Below are 17,770 nucleotides of genomic sequence, written 5' to 3'. Positions count from 1 at the left end.
CTCTTATATTTTCATTGTGTTTCATTTTTGTTGTTATAATTCAGTTGAAACACCTAAGTCTTCAGAGCAACTCTTTTAATTTGCAAAAATCAAAGATGGAAATTTCTAAAAAGTTTTTTTATGTTTAAAATGAAATTGTGGGGGGAAACCTATGTAACGTAGGATTGTAAAATAGAGTAATAATAGGGACGTTAAGAAGTAGACAGTGTAGTGTGTCTCTTAATAAATTATAGTTTACAATCAGGACCTCACTTGATTTCTTATTTTTCTACTTAATACTTCTGAAACTTTGAGTGAGTTACATGACCTATCTCAACTTCATTTTTGTTCTCTATTAAATGGAAGTAATAGTTGATTATCATGCAGTAATGTGCAGATTAAATCAGGAAATGCTTATATAGTCTTCAGTGCCATTCAGTAGTAGTAATAGTAACACAAATGCTAATAGCCAACACACTTTTAAAAAGAGTAATAATAAAGTGATAAATATTGAAGCTCAAACAAGCTCTTCCAAATCAAGAGTAAAGCAGAATGTGTTAAAGCAAATCCAGTCAGAATGGACAACTGTTCCCTTAGGTAAAGTGTTTTAAATATTTCACCTGTTATTTTTTGAAGGAATATGTACTATCAGATATTTTTAACAGAATGGAAACTTTATATTTCATATAAACATGCATATTTGCTATTTGGTATTCTTATGGTTAAATGTAGACTCAGTCTTGCTTAAAAAACGAAATCACTTTGTCATGAATTGACACTGACAGGAATTTTTCCTCAGTCGGTCAAATAATTATATTGTGAGATACCTTATTTCTGTCTGGTTCTGTCACGAGTAGCACAGTTTGAGGGGGTATATGCTCTGGATGGCAGTGCCAGTGAACAGTTAGATGTGAGCATACAAGAATAAAAGAGACAAGCTAGAATACTATTTTGGAAGACCCTTATTTAATAGGGTAAAAAAGTCCATGATACTTACTGGTACCCATAGCGATGAAAAGTTGAAGACAGGTTTGCAAAGGCTAATGAGGTAAACTTGAAATATTTTATCTATCTATCTATCTATCTATCTATTGATTTTTGTCTGTCATTGGAGCAGGGTGAATATTATGGTGTGGATGACTGGGTAAATGGTAGTTCTACCCAAGACAGGGAGTCCAGGATGGGTCATAAATTTGGGGGACAGATTACAAGTAAATTCTTGATGAGGTTATTACAGTTCATATGATTTATCCTGGTTGAACACTAGGGAGTAATTATTTCAGTGTATGTAGATGCAGGGAGAAAGATCAGAGCTAGAACGAAAAAGGACTTGAGAATTATTAAACTATGTATAATCCTATGTGTGCTGTGTATTCATGTTTGATTTAGGGCTTTGCCTTAATATACAATTTGTTCTAATACAAATGATCAACTCTCAACGATCCAGTAGGTTGGACCTCTAGTTTCATGAAGTTGGGGGGTAGAACTTCGCAAAAGGAGAAGAGGAGAGGGAATGAATGTTTGGAGGAATCTGGGATAGTAAATTAAATCAATTCATAGCAAAAAGAAATTTCTATTACATCTTTTTATCTTAAAATCATATAAAACCTGCATTTTCAGTCATCACCCCCCCACACACACACACGCGCGCGCGTGGTTTAAATTGTGGTTAAAGCTATTTAAGCCCACAGCTGTTTTCACTTGCAAAATAGATACCATATTTTAAAAATCTCGGACATAGGTTAGAACATAATTTGAGTAATACCAATTCACAGAATAGTCTATAAACTACTGATTTCATTTTATGATATGTAGGCATTTTGAAAAACAAAATACATACACCAAATACCCACTCATGTAACCCCAATTTTGGTGAAAGGAGACAACTTATTTCTGTGTATACCTTTTTAGCAATTGTCTGCTATTTTCAACAATAATGTTCTTATAGCTCTTGGATTTACAATTTTTTTTTATTCATTTCAAGAGAGACAGAGAGCAAGCAGGGAATGGCCAGAGAGGGAGGGAGAGAGAGAATCCCAAGCAGGCTCTTTGCCTTCAGCACAGAGCCCAATGTGGGGCTGGAGCTCATGAACCACGAGATCATGACCTGAGTTGAAACTGAGTTGGATGCTTAACCGACTGAACCCCCCATGCTCCTTTTATTTAGAATTTTTTTTTATGTAACATTTTAGAACTCCTTGCTTTTCCTTGTTATCAAACCATTATATTCATTTCTGCTTGTATACTTTTTTTTAAATTTTTTTTTAACGTTTATTTATTTTTGAGACAGAGAGAGACAGAGCATGAACAAGGGAGGGTCAGAGAGAGAGGGAGACACAGAATCTGAAACAGGCTCTGGTCTCTGAGCAGTCAGCACAGAGCCCAACGCGGGGCTCGAACTCATGGACAGTGAGATCGTGACCTGAGCCAAAGTCGGATGCTTAACCAACTGAGCCACCCAGGCGCCCCTGCTTGTATACTTTTCAATCCTTTGCTTAATGTTGAGCATTTCACTTGTCTTTTGTTTTTGTCATCCATGAACAAAACTGGGATATAGAATTCATCGTGGAATTGCCAGACCAAACATAACTGGGATATTTATGAGTATGTTGTGTAGTGAAATACATAGGGCTTTCTCCAGTGGGATCTCAAATAATGGTTTCTGAATAATGATAGTAAATCAAAAATATAGGATGTGGGAGATTTTTTGTGATATTCATGATAATGAAAGACAAGATTTTGTTTGCCCCAGAGAAGCAGCAACCAATCAAATTATGTAGGTGGGCTAGAGCAGTCACTACTCTACATGCCATAAAAAGAGTATTCCAATAAAGTAAGCTGCTACTCCTAAGTACCAGCCACAAGTACTTTGCAATGGCTCAGTTAATGTGTGTCTTTTCTTGTACATGTGGAAATGATATATATTAACCAAGCAATTATACCTGAGAAGTGCATTTCTACCATACATACATGTGCACAAGTGTATACATGTTAGAACTCAGTAGCATACATGTTAGAACTCAAGAGACTATAGAAGGAATGAAGGAAGAGGAGGAGGAACAATGATGTATTAATGTCAACTTTATGCCACTGAGTCTTATTTACAGAAACTCATCATGGAGAAAATTATCATTTTGCAGTTAGAATAATGATGCTTTAACCAAAGTGACACACTGTGTATTAAGAGAATTAGAAAACAGGTCCAAGAACAAATGCCTTGTCAAATGCGTCTATAAACACAAGAGTCTTGAAATCAAGTTAAAAGAACACTTTACTTACATGGATATTTGAGATACCTTTACTGAAGCTTTTCAAGTTTACTGGAATATGTGAAGAGCTAATTAGTGCAAAGTGAAGGTATCTTCTGTTAAGAAAGTGAGTTTGGTCCCATTACCATGTCAAGTGGGTTAAACTTGAAGTACTCTCCTGAGAGGCAAGTTCACTCTTACATGAATACTTGGGTGTATGTATATGTTTACATCTGGGGAGCCAAAGGCAGATCTGGAAGGGGTGGTGCATTATTAGGCTCCTCTTACCCAAATCACTGTTTCTGGGATGCCCTTCCTGATGAACATTTTTGCCTCTCTGCTTCTGTATTTTGTTTTTTTTTCATTTGAGCATTCATACAAACTAAGCCTACTCTGATATTTTGCTCAAAGAATGGCATACAAAGTGCAATGTTTTTACTTCTTTGTAGGACACAGCCTCCTCACTAGATGCATAAATACTCACTAGGCAAGATGACAGACTGGTGTGGATTACTGCCTTCCCTATCTCACTTCCTATGAAAATGCCATGTTAGATATTATTCTGAAACAAGGAATTCATATATTCCATAAATCTGTGAAATTTCAGAAATAAAGGATACAGAGAGATGTGTGTTATCAGTGTGTGTGTGTGTGTGTGTGTGTGTGTGTGTGTGTGTGTGGTAAATAGAGAGTTGCAGAGGATAAGAGTCCAAGATGTGTTCCAGCATGACCGAGCATGAAAACAGGGGCTCCAGATATTACATTAGGTTAATAAGTGTTAATACCAGGGTAGAATAGAATCTAGCTGGGAAAGAATTGTTAACTGTATGTGGAGACAAGCATTTTACCTATTGACCCTTCAGATCTCAGAACGTGTAGAAAGTTAATTGAGAAAAGTTGCTTCTGAAACATAGTAATGCTGAAGTTTTCTTGGCATAGCAATCCTCAGTGAGAAGGGAGAGAAAATAGGAATTTATTGATCTACTTTGGGCTGAGTTCCTATATCAAATTCAAAAATGGGGGCTTATATACATTGTAGCAAGTCTGAGAATAACTCTAAGGAGATATGAGTAACTGGGGAAAATAGTTATATGAAGCTCATACAAAATATAAAATAATGATTTATAGTACATAGGATTTATATGAACCCAATTATAAAAATCAATGAAACAACATGAAAGAAGAATCAAATATATGGAGAGTTATACAATGTTCATGGATAGTTCAACTTAATATAGGGGTTTTAATTAACCTGAGATCTAAGTTAAATGTAATTCCATTAAAAAAGTTCTAGCACACATTTTGAGAAAACTTGTATATGTTGATTCTGAATTGTATATGGTAGAAAATGTATTTGCAAATGGGTAAGGCAAACTTAAACAAGAGTATTTTGGAGGGATTTACAGTGCTAGGTTTTCCCCATTTACTTCCCCAGATTAATTCTCCTATCTTTTCCATCTTTTCATGCCTGGACGGTGAACTCTATGGAACACATCAACCAGGCTTCCTGGCTATGTGACTTCTTGAGATTTGTCCCTGAGAAGCACTGGCAGGCACTCCTGTTCTTTCTCTACCAAAGGGCAAAAGGCCAGTATTTACAGCTCTTACCCAAAAATAGACCTAAATAAACCTTCCAAATGGCCACAATTAGGTTTGTGTACCTGTATTACAGCATTTAGCTCATCTTGTTATGATTTTCCATCTTCTTTGCTACAGTGTTCTCCTTCAAGGTAGTGTTATATTTTATTAATTTTTATCCATAACACTTCTACCAGTTAATACATTTTTTTAAACCTGCAAGAATAGAAAATGTTTATGCGACTGCAGAAAATAGTTTATATTCAGCAGCATGATATCCCCACAGAAAAGGTTTATAGGTTTAAATCTAAATAAAGTTTATTATTTAAACATGAAAGCTGCAGTTCAGAAGAAAAGCTGTTTTATCTCATGTAATTACCAAACAATGAAATGTAAGAAAGTCCTATTTCAAAAATAAATGAAAACATTACTATCTGTAGTTGTTTAACAGAGACACGATCTAATCTCAAGGCAATTTTTGAAATCCCAAGGAAAATAATGCAATTGCCCAGAAAGCAATCAGCCATTTTTAATACTTTGATATTTAATAAAGATAGCTTTATCTCTGCAAACACAATTTGATAACCAATATAATATTCTAGATAAATAAAAAAACACTTTGAACAATGTACTAGGATTTAATTTGAATACAGAACATTTTACACCTTGTCTCCAAAAAGACAGAAAACTACTGCAAATATATATATATATATATAAAGCATATATATATATATATATATATATATATATATATATGCTTTGTTTTCCTTGAATCTCCTTAATTATATTTAGATCTTATAACATGAAAATGTGGAAACTAAAGTATTTATTTTGCAAGGTTTCTGAAATCAAAGTTTATTGACATAACAGTGTTTTTTTTTTTGAAACACAAAAGAATAAAAGTTTGAAATAAAGACTAGGTAGTAGTTAAGTAGTATTTTGGATACAAGCTCTGAAATCTAAATATTCAAAGTGCCATAATACATTGTGCCTTGATAGCATATAAGATACACAGTGTTAAAGTATCATGTACATAAATGGAATAATGTCAATTATTATGTTTCCGATTTATTCATTTTAAAAATAAGTTATTTAATCTTCCAGGCATCATCTGTTTGCTGATTAAACTTCTTTGGAAGTTTTCTTAATGTTAAAAATTAACTGCAGAGACTATTTCATATGGTAAAAGCTGATCAATTTGGGTTTGCATGGAGAGTTATAATACAAGTAGAAATCAAATATAGTCTAAGCACAGTTTGCTGTGTTTACCACTTTTTTTTTTTTTTTTTTTTACAAATTACACAGGCTCAACTCGAGGAAAATACCAAATACATAGAGGAATAAATTACATTATATTTGATGCCTTGAGCATTGATAAATTCCATTGAGGGCCTATTAGGTTTAAATGTATGTCTGAATTAAGACAAGACCAAAGAAATATGAGAGTATTAGACTTATTTTTAAAACTGCAGTATGGGTGGATATGGCAAAATACTGATGCTCTTTATCAAATCTCTCAGAAGAGGTGGAAGCAGATCACCCAGTAGGAAAAAAGAAAAGGCCAATATAAGTGAAGTTTTTGTTCTAATTGACTTTCTCTGCCCTTTTAGTGAAGTTGCATGTGGTACCATAGATAGCTCTGAGCAGCTAAAAACTGAACTCTCATCTTCTTTCTTGCCATCCATGAAAATGTTCTACCTGGAATTTACTGATCATGATAGTTTTATCCTACAGTGTATTTTCCACCTGATTTTTACAACTTTCCCAAAAAGCCTCGCTTAAATGCCATGTTTTCCTGGAATCTCCTGTATTTCTTGGCCACCTCATTACGTTGGTATTGTTTCTTCCATACCTGAAATGTTCTGGGTGTAGACATTGATATGATATCATGTACTCTATTGAAAAAGGACCTCTGAAATAATACTACTCCCTAAGTTCTCTCACCTTCAAAAGGAAGTAATCCATGGATTACAGACCTAAATGTAAAATACAAAGATATAAAAAACCTATGGAAGATAACCTAGGAGAAAATCTGGATGACTTTGGATGTGGTGGTGACATTTTAGATATAGTACCAAAGGCAGAAACCATGAAAGAAACACTTGCTCAGCTGGACTTCATTAACATCAAAAATTTCTGCTCACAAAAGATACTATCAAGAGATTGAAAAGATAAGCCACAGACTGTGAGAAACTATTTGCCAAAGATGGATCTGACCAAAATATTTAAATAACTCTTAAAAGTCAACCATAAGAAAACAAACAATTCTACTTAAACATGGACAAAAGATGTGAACAGACATCTCGTTGAAGAAAAGATGGCAGATGGCAAGGAGCCAGATGAAACGATGCCCCATGTCATATGTAAGTTTGGGAATGCAAATCGAAACAACAATAAGATAGCACTACACACCTATTAGAATGGCCAATTTCAGAACACTGACAACACGAAATACTAGTGAGGATTTGGAGCAACAGGAATTATTGTTCATTGCGTGGGGGGATATAAAATGGTAAAGCCACTTGGGAAGACAGTTTGGCAGCTTCTTGAAATTTAGCTTAGGATTCATCAATTGCATTCCTTGGCATTTACCCAAATGAGTTGAAAATTTATGTCCACACGATAACCTTCACACAGATATTTAAAAAACAGAATGAATTCAGAGATTATGCCATTTGGAGCATAACAGGCAGTATGAGTAGGACAGTGGGGAAATTACTAAATAATTGATTCAGAGCAAATGACAGCTTTGAGCCACAGGTGGCCATGAGTAATGCATAGAAATCTTGGCTTGAAAGGAAGGTTGGGGGCAGCTGGGTGGCTCAGTCAGTTAAGTGTCTGACTTCGGCTCAGGTCATGATCTCATGGTTCATGAGTTTGAGCCCTGTGTTGGGCTCTGTGCTGACAGCTCAGAGCCTGGACCCTGCTTCAGATTCTGTGTCTCCTTTGTTCTCTGCCCTTCCCCCACTTATGCTGTGTCTCTCTCAAAAATAAACATTAAAAAAAAAATTTTTTTAATTAAAGGAAGGTTGGATTTCTGGGTTTGTGAAAAAGGAATTCAGGTGATTTTATCCAGACATTGAAGGCAGGGATATCATTGTGAATAGTGGGATTACGTATTATATTCATCATTTGAAGGGTAGGGATCAGGGCTAATACTATGATCTGTGGGAAAATTCTAGTTCCATCTCAGCCACTTGGTGTCTTAAATCACACCATTATTTGCATAGTGCCAAGTTTTCTACTAGACACATGGGGACATCTGGTAAATACCAAATTGATAAACTGTATGCCCAAAATGTAATTTGAACATTCCATTTTCCTATACCTTTATTGCAGAAATTTGAGAGAACTGGATTTTTTAAAGCTACAGGTTATTCTGAAGGTTTCACACATTCAGTTGAAAACCAGTATTTGAAATACACATAACCACAATAATTCTAACCCATTTAGGGATTCTTATAAAAATTAAAAATTAATCACTCATTTTTTGAGATAACTACATTGGGTACTGTTATAACAAAAAACAAAACAGTGTTATGCATACACAGGAGACTGAAAAAGTGATAGTTGACTAGCTGGTGATAAGTGAGATGGTGGTACTTTGGGAAAAGTTGGGAAGAGGCTTTTATTTATTTTATTTATATTCCAAATGAAATTCAAAAATAATGCCAGAAGTGGTTTATGTGTCAGTGTCTCTGTGTGTTCGTGTGTGTGTGCATGCATTGTGTATGTTTGGTATTGTACCCCTCGAATCTATGTGTTTGTTGATTCTAGCAGTGTGTTCCTAGGAATCTTGCATTATGTTTTATTTACTGGCTGAAACCGTACATTGAGTAAATGTATAGTGTATGCTGTGCTTACTCAGTATTCTGTAAAGTGGGTTCCTTACTTAGATTTTATGTTATTGGCACCAAGGTTAGATATTGATAGTCAAGTGGTCTCCATCTAATCTAGAAATCCATCAATATATGTCTCTTTAGGACAGCCAGGAAAACATATGCCTAGATGATATCTGATGGTGAGGATTAAGTTGTAGTGGTGCACAAAAAAATGTGGGGTTGTATATGATGTCATTTTTGAAACCAGTTACTCTGGGAACACTACTTAGACTAAGGTGACCAGCAGCCCTCATGAACAGATCAGTAGCTCAATACCATTTTAAATGCTTGACTTAGGCGACCTATCTTCTATGAGTGCATTTAATATACATTTTTTCCAAGACAGAGAATTTTGCTTGGATGATTTCTCACCATCCCATATGGAGAAGACTTTTGGGCCATTTCAAGGCAAGGCACCTCAGGAGCACCATATTTTCCCTAATCCAATTAAATATATCTAGGAGATAAAGAGTGATTGGAAATGGATAAACATGTCAAAACAAAAGCATTTATCTCCCTACAAAAGACTCCTCAGAGTAATTTTCTCTAGAAATTAATTGTGAAAAGGGTAAACACAATTTCATGGATTCTCTTCAGAACAAAGTATTGATATATGTGATCAATTTCTTAATGAAGACATGAAAACAATGTAAAATGACTGCATCCACACTATAGAATGAGATATAACATGCAGTTAATATAATTGAGCACAATAAAAATTGGTTTCCACTTGACCAAATAGCTGGGTAAATACTTTGTAAGATACATTTCAGTAAATTGCCTCCATTCTAGTATTCCTTTTTGTTTTGAGTCCTCAGTGGACACTTGCTTCTGAGTTGTATGCCCTATAGTTCCATTCAGTTTCTCACTAGTGCATCTGAGATACTTTCCTCAATTTATAATCCTTAGTCTTAGTTTGGTCTTATAAATTGTCTCAAAATTCATAGTTTACTTAAGTATTCTTTTGCCGTGTGTGTGTGTGTGTGTGTGTGTGTGTGTGTGTGTGTATTATCAGTTGTAATCTTGAGGAAGCTTTGATTCCTTCTAAGAGGGAAGAAATCCCTATTTCTAATTATGTTTTGACTAAGCAATGGCTTTTCTGTCTCTTTGTGAGGGCACTGCCACTTTGTCTCTGTACATAATCCCAATGTCTATACGATGCAATGATGAGCTATTTTAGTCTTTTGTACTCTGCCACCATTGAGAGTTAATTTTCATCTAACTTTGGCAAGGGTACTAACTTTCTGAGACATGAGCTGAAAACAGATTCCTGAGTACAATGAGTATAATCTTGTAATTACATTCTCTAATAGAAAAGCTCAGAGGCTCAGGTTTTAACAAGAGAATTCACTGTTAATTATTGGTCACCATAACTATTCGTTACATTCGAAGGATGGACCAAACATGTGAATAGCTGTAATCATAGCCACAAACTTCCATGTGCAAACTCACAGTTGTCATTGTTTCTTTCTTTAACTCAGTTGGATTTCTGGCCCTGGGTTGCAATTTACCAAATGAAAGAGATATTTATCTAATCTACCTTTGGATTATTTTTCCTCCATCCACTTCACTGACTTATTGGTCAATTCTGATCTACAGTCCAGTCACATTAAAGTTAAAAGTCTATCCCAAATCTTCCCTCTCCCCACTGATACCTGTTCTAGGGAACTTGAAAGGTAGGAAGTCTTGATCATGGTTTGTCTTAAATTTGCACCAGTTCATGGGCGCCTGGGTGGCTTAGTTGGTTAAGCATTCAACTTCAGCTCGGGTCATGACCTCACAGTTCATGAGTTCATGCCCCGAATCCGGCTCTGTGGTGACAGCTCAGAGTCGGCTTTGGATTGTCTCCCCCTCTCTCTGCCCCTTCTTGTGCTCTGTCTTTATCTCTCTCAAAAATAAATAAGCATTAAAAAATATTTTAAAACGTTTGCACCAGTTCATTCTTAGTAGCCTTGTCCCTTATGCCTCCTGGTCCAAACAACATACAGAGATTCCTCAGACAGACCTAGACAATAGGTCTAAACTGTCTATCCTGTCTAAACTTCCTTTTCAACTTTTACTGTTTTAACACTCAGCAAAACCATCACTTTCCCGATTATCCCCAAGAGAGTGGTCCACAATTTACCTTTATTTACCTGGACTTTCTCTTCTCTCAGAGCTGACTGCCATACTCCGAAAGGAACGTAATCAAATTTTGAAACCCTTCCCACATTGCACAGAAGCTCTGATAATAGAGGTAATCTATTGCCTCTGAGAGGTAATTCCAGCCAAACCATGTGAAAGTAAGGCATGGCTGTCACGCTCCCTGACCAGTCTCCCATGCCCTGGACCAAGTTTTGAAGCTGACACCTTTCAACTCTCCAGACTGTAAGAGTGGCCCAAACTTAGATTTTGCATGATGTCTTCCCCCCCGTGGAGTTTATTGACAGGAGGCTTGGATAAAGTCCGTGTATTCTGCATTTTGCCTCTCTCATTTTCCCACAAATTAGGGAAATGAAGAACCTCATTCTGCTTCATTCTTAGAGCTTTTTGGAAAAGGAGAAGCCTGTATGGTTTTGCTTCTTGGGTGTAGGTAGACTAATTATGATAAAGCTAAGTTATATATGGTGTTTCTCACCAAACTTCTCAATCTGCTAAGAGATCACGAAACTACCAACTGCTTTCACTGATAAAGACACATCATATGTGGGAGAATGAATGAATGGATGGATGAATGAATGAATGAATGAGCGAACGAACGAATGAACGAATCATGCAAGGAGCAGAAAAATGATGTAATCAAAGGGCCTTATGAAGAGAGAGATTCAATGGTACAAAAGGTTCCTCGAAAAAGTGGAAATTTAGGGGCGCATTGGTGGCTCAGTAGGTTAAGCGTCCCTCTTTGGCTCAGGTCATGATCTCACAGTTGGTGAGTTCAAGCCCTGTGTCAGGCTCTGTGCTGACAGCTCAGGGCCTAGAGCCTGCTTTGGATTCTGTGTCTCCCTCTCTGTCTGCCCCTCTCCTGCCTGCACTCTTTCTCTCTCTCTCTTTCAAAAATAAACATTAAAATACGTTTTTTTTAATAAAAAAAAAGAAAGTGGAAATTTAGCCTTGAAATTTTAGAATTATTTTGGCAAAACTCACGACCGTACCATAAAGGAATTAATACCATTTTCATTGTAATTCATACTGATTGTAGAAAACTTTTTACCCACAGTCCAATGTAAAATAGGAAGAATTGCCTATAGAGCTCCCCCCACCAAACATGAAACATTGTTAACATCCTGTTTTTTTCCCTCTGATTCTAAACCTGTACTCTTATTTCATTGTTATTTATTTGTACTTTTTATAGTTATGCCATGCATGCTATTTCGTTCCTTGACTTTTTCCCCTTCAAATTATATAACAATTACAATAAGCTTAATAATTGATCTTTAAAAGTGAAAGGATGAATGAGAGTAATATTAACTTGTCTACAAAAAATGCTATACTGGGATTGCCCTGAGCAAAACAAGATACATGGTAAATTTAATATAATGTTTTTTTAATATTATATCATTGTACCATTGCTACTGTCAGTAGCTACATACAATTATGAACTGATAGGTAATGGTTTCCTTATGCGTGCATGCATGTGTATTTGGATACTCACCGTGCTTCACTTTTGTTTATAGAGATTTTATTACTTAAAAATGCTCTTTTCATATTTATTTCCTAAAACAGATTCACAGAAGTATATTTACTATGTCAGAGTTCAGCAAGTATATTTGGAGTACTTGATGCGTTTTGTGAAATACATGACAAAAGATACAGTGTTGCAGCTTTTATATTTTTTATTTTGATATAACTTAACTTTAATATTAATAATATGCCATTAAATGGCAGGTATGATCCAAAACACTTGGTTCCTTCAATGTGTTTTTGATAGAGATTTTGCTTATAATTTTACAATTGGCTTTTTTCTTAAAAATAATCATCTTGGGGCGCCTGGGTGGCTCAGGTCATGATCTCGCAGTTCGTGAGTTCAAGCCCCATGTCAGGCTCTGTGCTGACAGCTCAGAGACTGGAGCCTGTTTCAGATTCTGTGTCTCCCTCTGTCTCTCTCTCTGCCCCTCCTCTGCTCAAACTCTGTCTCTTTCTGTCTCAAAAACAAACGAACACTAAAAGAGATAATAATAATAATACTCATCTCATAGGTACATCTTCAGAAGTAAATTTGTAAATGATTAGCTATGATATAAAATACTTACCTTTCAAATGTTATCTAAAATATACATATTTAATGGTCAACTAAGTCAAATTCAGTGTGAATTAAAATAGTGTTTGCACAAGTTCCTGAAAAATCTTGCATTAGGATACTTGACAAATAAATAAATTAATGAAGAATATCCAGTTCCTTTGGACTTCTTCATTCTAACTTAATTCATGTTGTGTCTTTACCTTGGAGAGCATTTTAGTAGGAATTGGCACATTTATTTTACAAGATTGAAGACCATAATAACACAAGTATTGACTCATTTTCTCTGAGTACTTGAAGCATAATAGACTGTCCTGGGAAGTAACAGAAGTTGTAATGATTATGAAATGCAGGCTACAGTCTCTGAGTCTGAGTAGCTTAGAAATTTTCTACTTTTTTTATTCCATTGATTTCCAGTACATTATAGAGCTCAAAGTATACGTGCGAGGGGCATCAAAAATTTAATCCTCATGTACCTACCTTTCTGAGCTGACAGTTGTTTTGTCCTGCTAGAAAGTTTGGGTTACAATGTTTGTGAGAGGTGGTATTCATGTGAACTCTTACCACCATTTTTTTTCCTGATGATTAAACTTACATTGTGTGTATAACTGAAATGGGTTTCCAGGTGGAAAAGGAAACTAGCATTAGAGGCCACACCAAATCATTTCCACCAAACCAGGCATAATGTTGTGATAATCCAATTATTGACGAAATGGAACTCATTTAAGAACATGGTCTATTAAATTTAAAGAACAAAAATTTAATTTTGTATTTGTACTTTCTTTTTGATTGTGACATTGTCTCTAAGTTTATTCTGTATAAGACCTCACATCTAAAGTAGGAGTTGTTAATAATAATAATAATAATAAAAAAATAATAATAATAAAGGCTAAAATCAACAAATTCCCAATAGTTTTACTAGAACATTTTAGTTTACTGAAGAAGTTAAAGTCACACTTTACTTTGTGTTTATGTGTGTTTTGTGTTTCACTGTCCGGTTTCTTTACCTTAACAACTTAGAACTTGTAAGACTCCAATTATCACTGAGCTGATGTGCTTTTGAATGTGACGCTATGAGGCAAAAGAGTTTCAGGATAGGATAAAGATCATATTATTTTAAAGCATATTTTCACAGTAAGGAATATTGATTACAGTGCCTGGTTTGCAAGATGCATATAAAGTGCCATGTAAAAGGATGGGACACATGCAGTGGATATATGTGCAAGTCTCACTGATTTAGGGCAAGTAAGTACAGAGAAAATGCTGGTTGTTTCTAAAACTCTTTTTTGAAGAAACAAGGTAATCATGGATTTGTATATAAGAAAAGATTAAGATGGAATCCCTGAATATACAGTTAATCTCTTGAGGTAATCAGGCAGGATGGATTTGGGCTACAATCATTCTCATGTTATTCCTTTTCTGAAAGAATAGAAAAAAAAAAATCGGAGATGATGTCCAGCTAGGATCTTGGGAATAGCTTCCTAAATTGTCTTTCTGAGCTCCTTGAGGACCTAAGCTATATGAACAATCAGTAATAACTTTTACCTAGAGACCTAGGACCCTGCCAGAGGAGAGAGACAACATTGCATTCATCTAAAGAATATGAGGAGCCGTTTTTTATATCAGGAGAGTGGGTTAGCATAACAGAAGAAAGGATTTAATTGAGTTAGGACAGGTTCCCCTCTCTACTCCCGCCCTCCATCCCCTTTAGCTTCCTTCCCACAACCAGCACCAGGAGAATTTTAGCCTGTGTTTTGGGAAATGTAGATGATCCACAGGAAAGTAATAGTTGTCGAAAGTCTTTCTTCTCATCTTGTGTTTCCAAATGGGCAGCCAGGTCCTTAATGCTTATGTTCTAGGTCTATTAGTAAATATCTAATACATATTTTTCTCATAAAGTACACAGTTTGACCGTATAGTTAAAACACTCTTATTTCCTTCACTTTCCTAATAAGGAACGATTGTATGATGGGGTTCATTAATTTGCCACACAGTGTGTAAGTGGTGGGAAAAGGTCTGTATAGTCTACAGCTCATGCTCTTCACCTCCTCCTAAGCAAAACCTGTGTGGCTGGGACTCATACTGCACTTAGTAAAGTGATCTGTGCATAGTAATGGCTCAATAAATCTCTGTTGCTCTAATAAAAAATAGTTAGATGTTTGTTTTTTTTTTTATTTTTTTTATTTGAGAGAGCACGTGAGTGAGTAGGGGGTAAAGCAGAGGGAAGGAGAGAATCTTAAGCAGGCTCCACGCCCAGCTTGGAGCCTGAGGCTGGGCTTGTTCTTAGGACCATTATGTTCTCATGACCTGAGCTGAAATCAAGAAGCAGGTGCTTAACCAGCTGAGCCTCCCAGGTGCCCCCAGACAGTTATATTCTTATTCATTTACCAAAAATGTATTCAAATATTGAATGAGGGCCTGTGCTAGGCATGGATTATTTTTTTAATTGTCATAGTTTCAGCTTCTTGGAATATGTGCAGCACTTTGTGAATAGCATTAGTCTAGAGAAGGAGAGGTGGTAAACAAATGTAGGAAATGACTGTTAGGTGTTTTTCATGATGCTTAATGTGGCCACAGTGGGAAGGTATGTAACTGTGCCTAGGGGGTTAGGTGGCGGTTTCAGAGAAAAGCCCATGAGGAAATGTGTCTTGGCAAATGAACAAAGATTGGCAGGTCCTGGATGAGTGAGCAAGGCAGCAGCAGGTGAGGTAGAGGAAACAAAGGCAAAAAGATGTGGTAGAACACCACACATGTGGAGAAATCAAGTAACTGTACTGACTATTAAAAGTGTCTTTTAAAATCTTACCTGATACAGATGTACTTTAGGATTCCGGAATTTTTGAAAAGGAGAAAAATGCTTTACGAATGCAATAATCACCTGGATGTAAGGAAAGGAAACACTGGAGAGAGGTTTAAAAAGCCTCCAAAAGCTGTTCCAGATCTGGTGACAGACGGTTCTGAATATGTAGGAGGTCTGACATCCTTCCTCTTTGTACTAGGTTGGCAATTTAAAACTATACTTTTTGAGGTAGCATTGTCTCCAAGGAGGGGGCATGGGGCCCTTTGATGACTCAACATGAAATGTGTCTTAATTTCAGAGAACCACATGGAAAGTTATTGGAAAGGTGAGCAGTATATTTTAAAATAATTGCCCCGAAGTGCTCAATTACGTGTTTCTTAGTAACAACATCTGTTTGTAGGAAAATAAAGATCAAGTTCCCAGTCTCTCTAATGTACCCTTAAGTGATGAATAAACAGATTAAGGCATTTTACAAAATACATCTTACATTTGGTGGTGACATTTGTTGCATAGGATTAATCTAACAAGGTAGAAACAAAGAAATGAGCTTTCCAATTTTTACTATTTTTACATCACTTTTTATAGTTTTACAGGTGTTTGGTAGAGAGAGCCTTGGAGTCAGAGATTGGGTACATGAATCAGTTATTTAATATTTTCTGTCTGTTCTCTTATAAAATAAGAATAAAAATATCTCACATGGGTTTAAGGGGATTAAATGAATTAGTACATGAGAACATCTATCTCAAAGTTTAACATTTAGCAGTGGTTTCACAAATGCTCATTTTATTCCTTCTATCTATTATTGATCTGTTTTCAAGGTAAGTAAAACATAACTCCCACCATAAATGTAAATTACTCAGCCATACCCAGTAGGCACTTAATATATAGCTGATGCCTCACAAAATCAATTGTAGGCTTTTTTTTTTCCCTTTTATCAAGAGGACTTAAATTTTTGAAGGGAAATCTTTGCCTAATTGGCCTCTGGAAAGTTCTGGATAAGAAGTGAAAAGGTGCTGATTATGCCCATATTAGTATCGGAGAAGGTTTGTGATGAAAACAAACCCAAAATGCAGCAAGCGTCGTATGAGTCCATCTAGGACAATCAATAGAAGAGAAGAATTCACTGCTGACATGTATTAGGGAGAGAAAGGAGGCATCAAAGACCCCAGGGGGAGATCTAAGTGCCGTGGCTACTTTGAAAATTAGTATACTCCCAAATAATTTGACTCAGACATCAGTCTTTTAGCCACATGTATTTTTATTTATTTTTTGAATGGGTAATAAAAGATATTGCCATGGACCAAAATTTACAAAGCACAAAATGTTATATAGGAAAAAATTTTCATCCCATGTTTCTATTCCATATAACCACTTTCCCTGCCTGGGAGGTAACCACTGTTACCAATTTCTTGAGTAGCCTTCAGAGAGAATTAAACACCTACAAGCAAATATACTTTTTTTCTTTTTTTTTTTTTTTCAACAAATGGTGGTATTCTATACTCTGATGTGCATTAAATTCTTAATTGAAAAATACAACTTGTGGGTCATTTATTCTGATATGCAACTGAGGAAGGATGCACACCCTAGAAACTGAACCTGCAGGATAAAATATACATTTTATTTTTCAGGTTGTTTATCCACTGGTTTAATCTACCCTGGGGAAAACTTAAAAACTAAATAAGGGAGGTTGGTGCTAGAAACCATCTTAATACTAATAGTTTGGCTGCACAATATCTGTTACACTTTTTGTAGGGGCACTAAGAACACTTCTATATATAATCTGTCCGACTTAACTGAAAAAAAATTCCCTGATACAATGTGCTTAAATATTTTGTGATTAAAGTTCTCTATGTAGCCACTGAGTCACTGGGAACTAAGAAAACTTTACCTCACAAACACAGACACAAGACATTGCTACCTGCTGATTGTTTTTACCATTCATGGGGCCATGGAGAAGCCAGGCCTACTGGTCTGCATTCTTAGGAAGCAGGAAATCCCAGGTGGAATCATGGGCATGCAGTATTGTCATGAGAGTTTGAGTTTTGCAGGTGTCATAGCAAGCAAACCC

This window comes from Neofelis nebulosa, chromosome 17 (genome assembly GCF_028018385.1).
Source record: "Neofelis nebulosa isolate mNeoNeb1 chromosome 17, mNeoNeb1.pri, whole genome shotgun sequence".
Classification (NCBI taxonomy): Eukaryota; Metazoa; Chordata; class Mammalia; order Carnivora; family Felidae; genus Neofelis; species Neofelis nebulosa.
The sequence above is the reverse complement of the archived record's forward strand: the minus strand, read 5'-3'. Positions refer to the sequence as shown.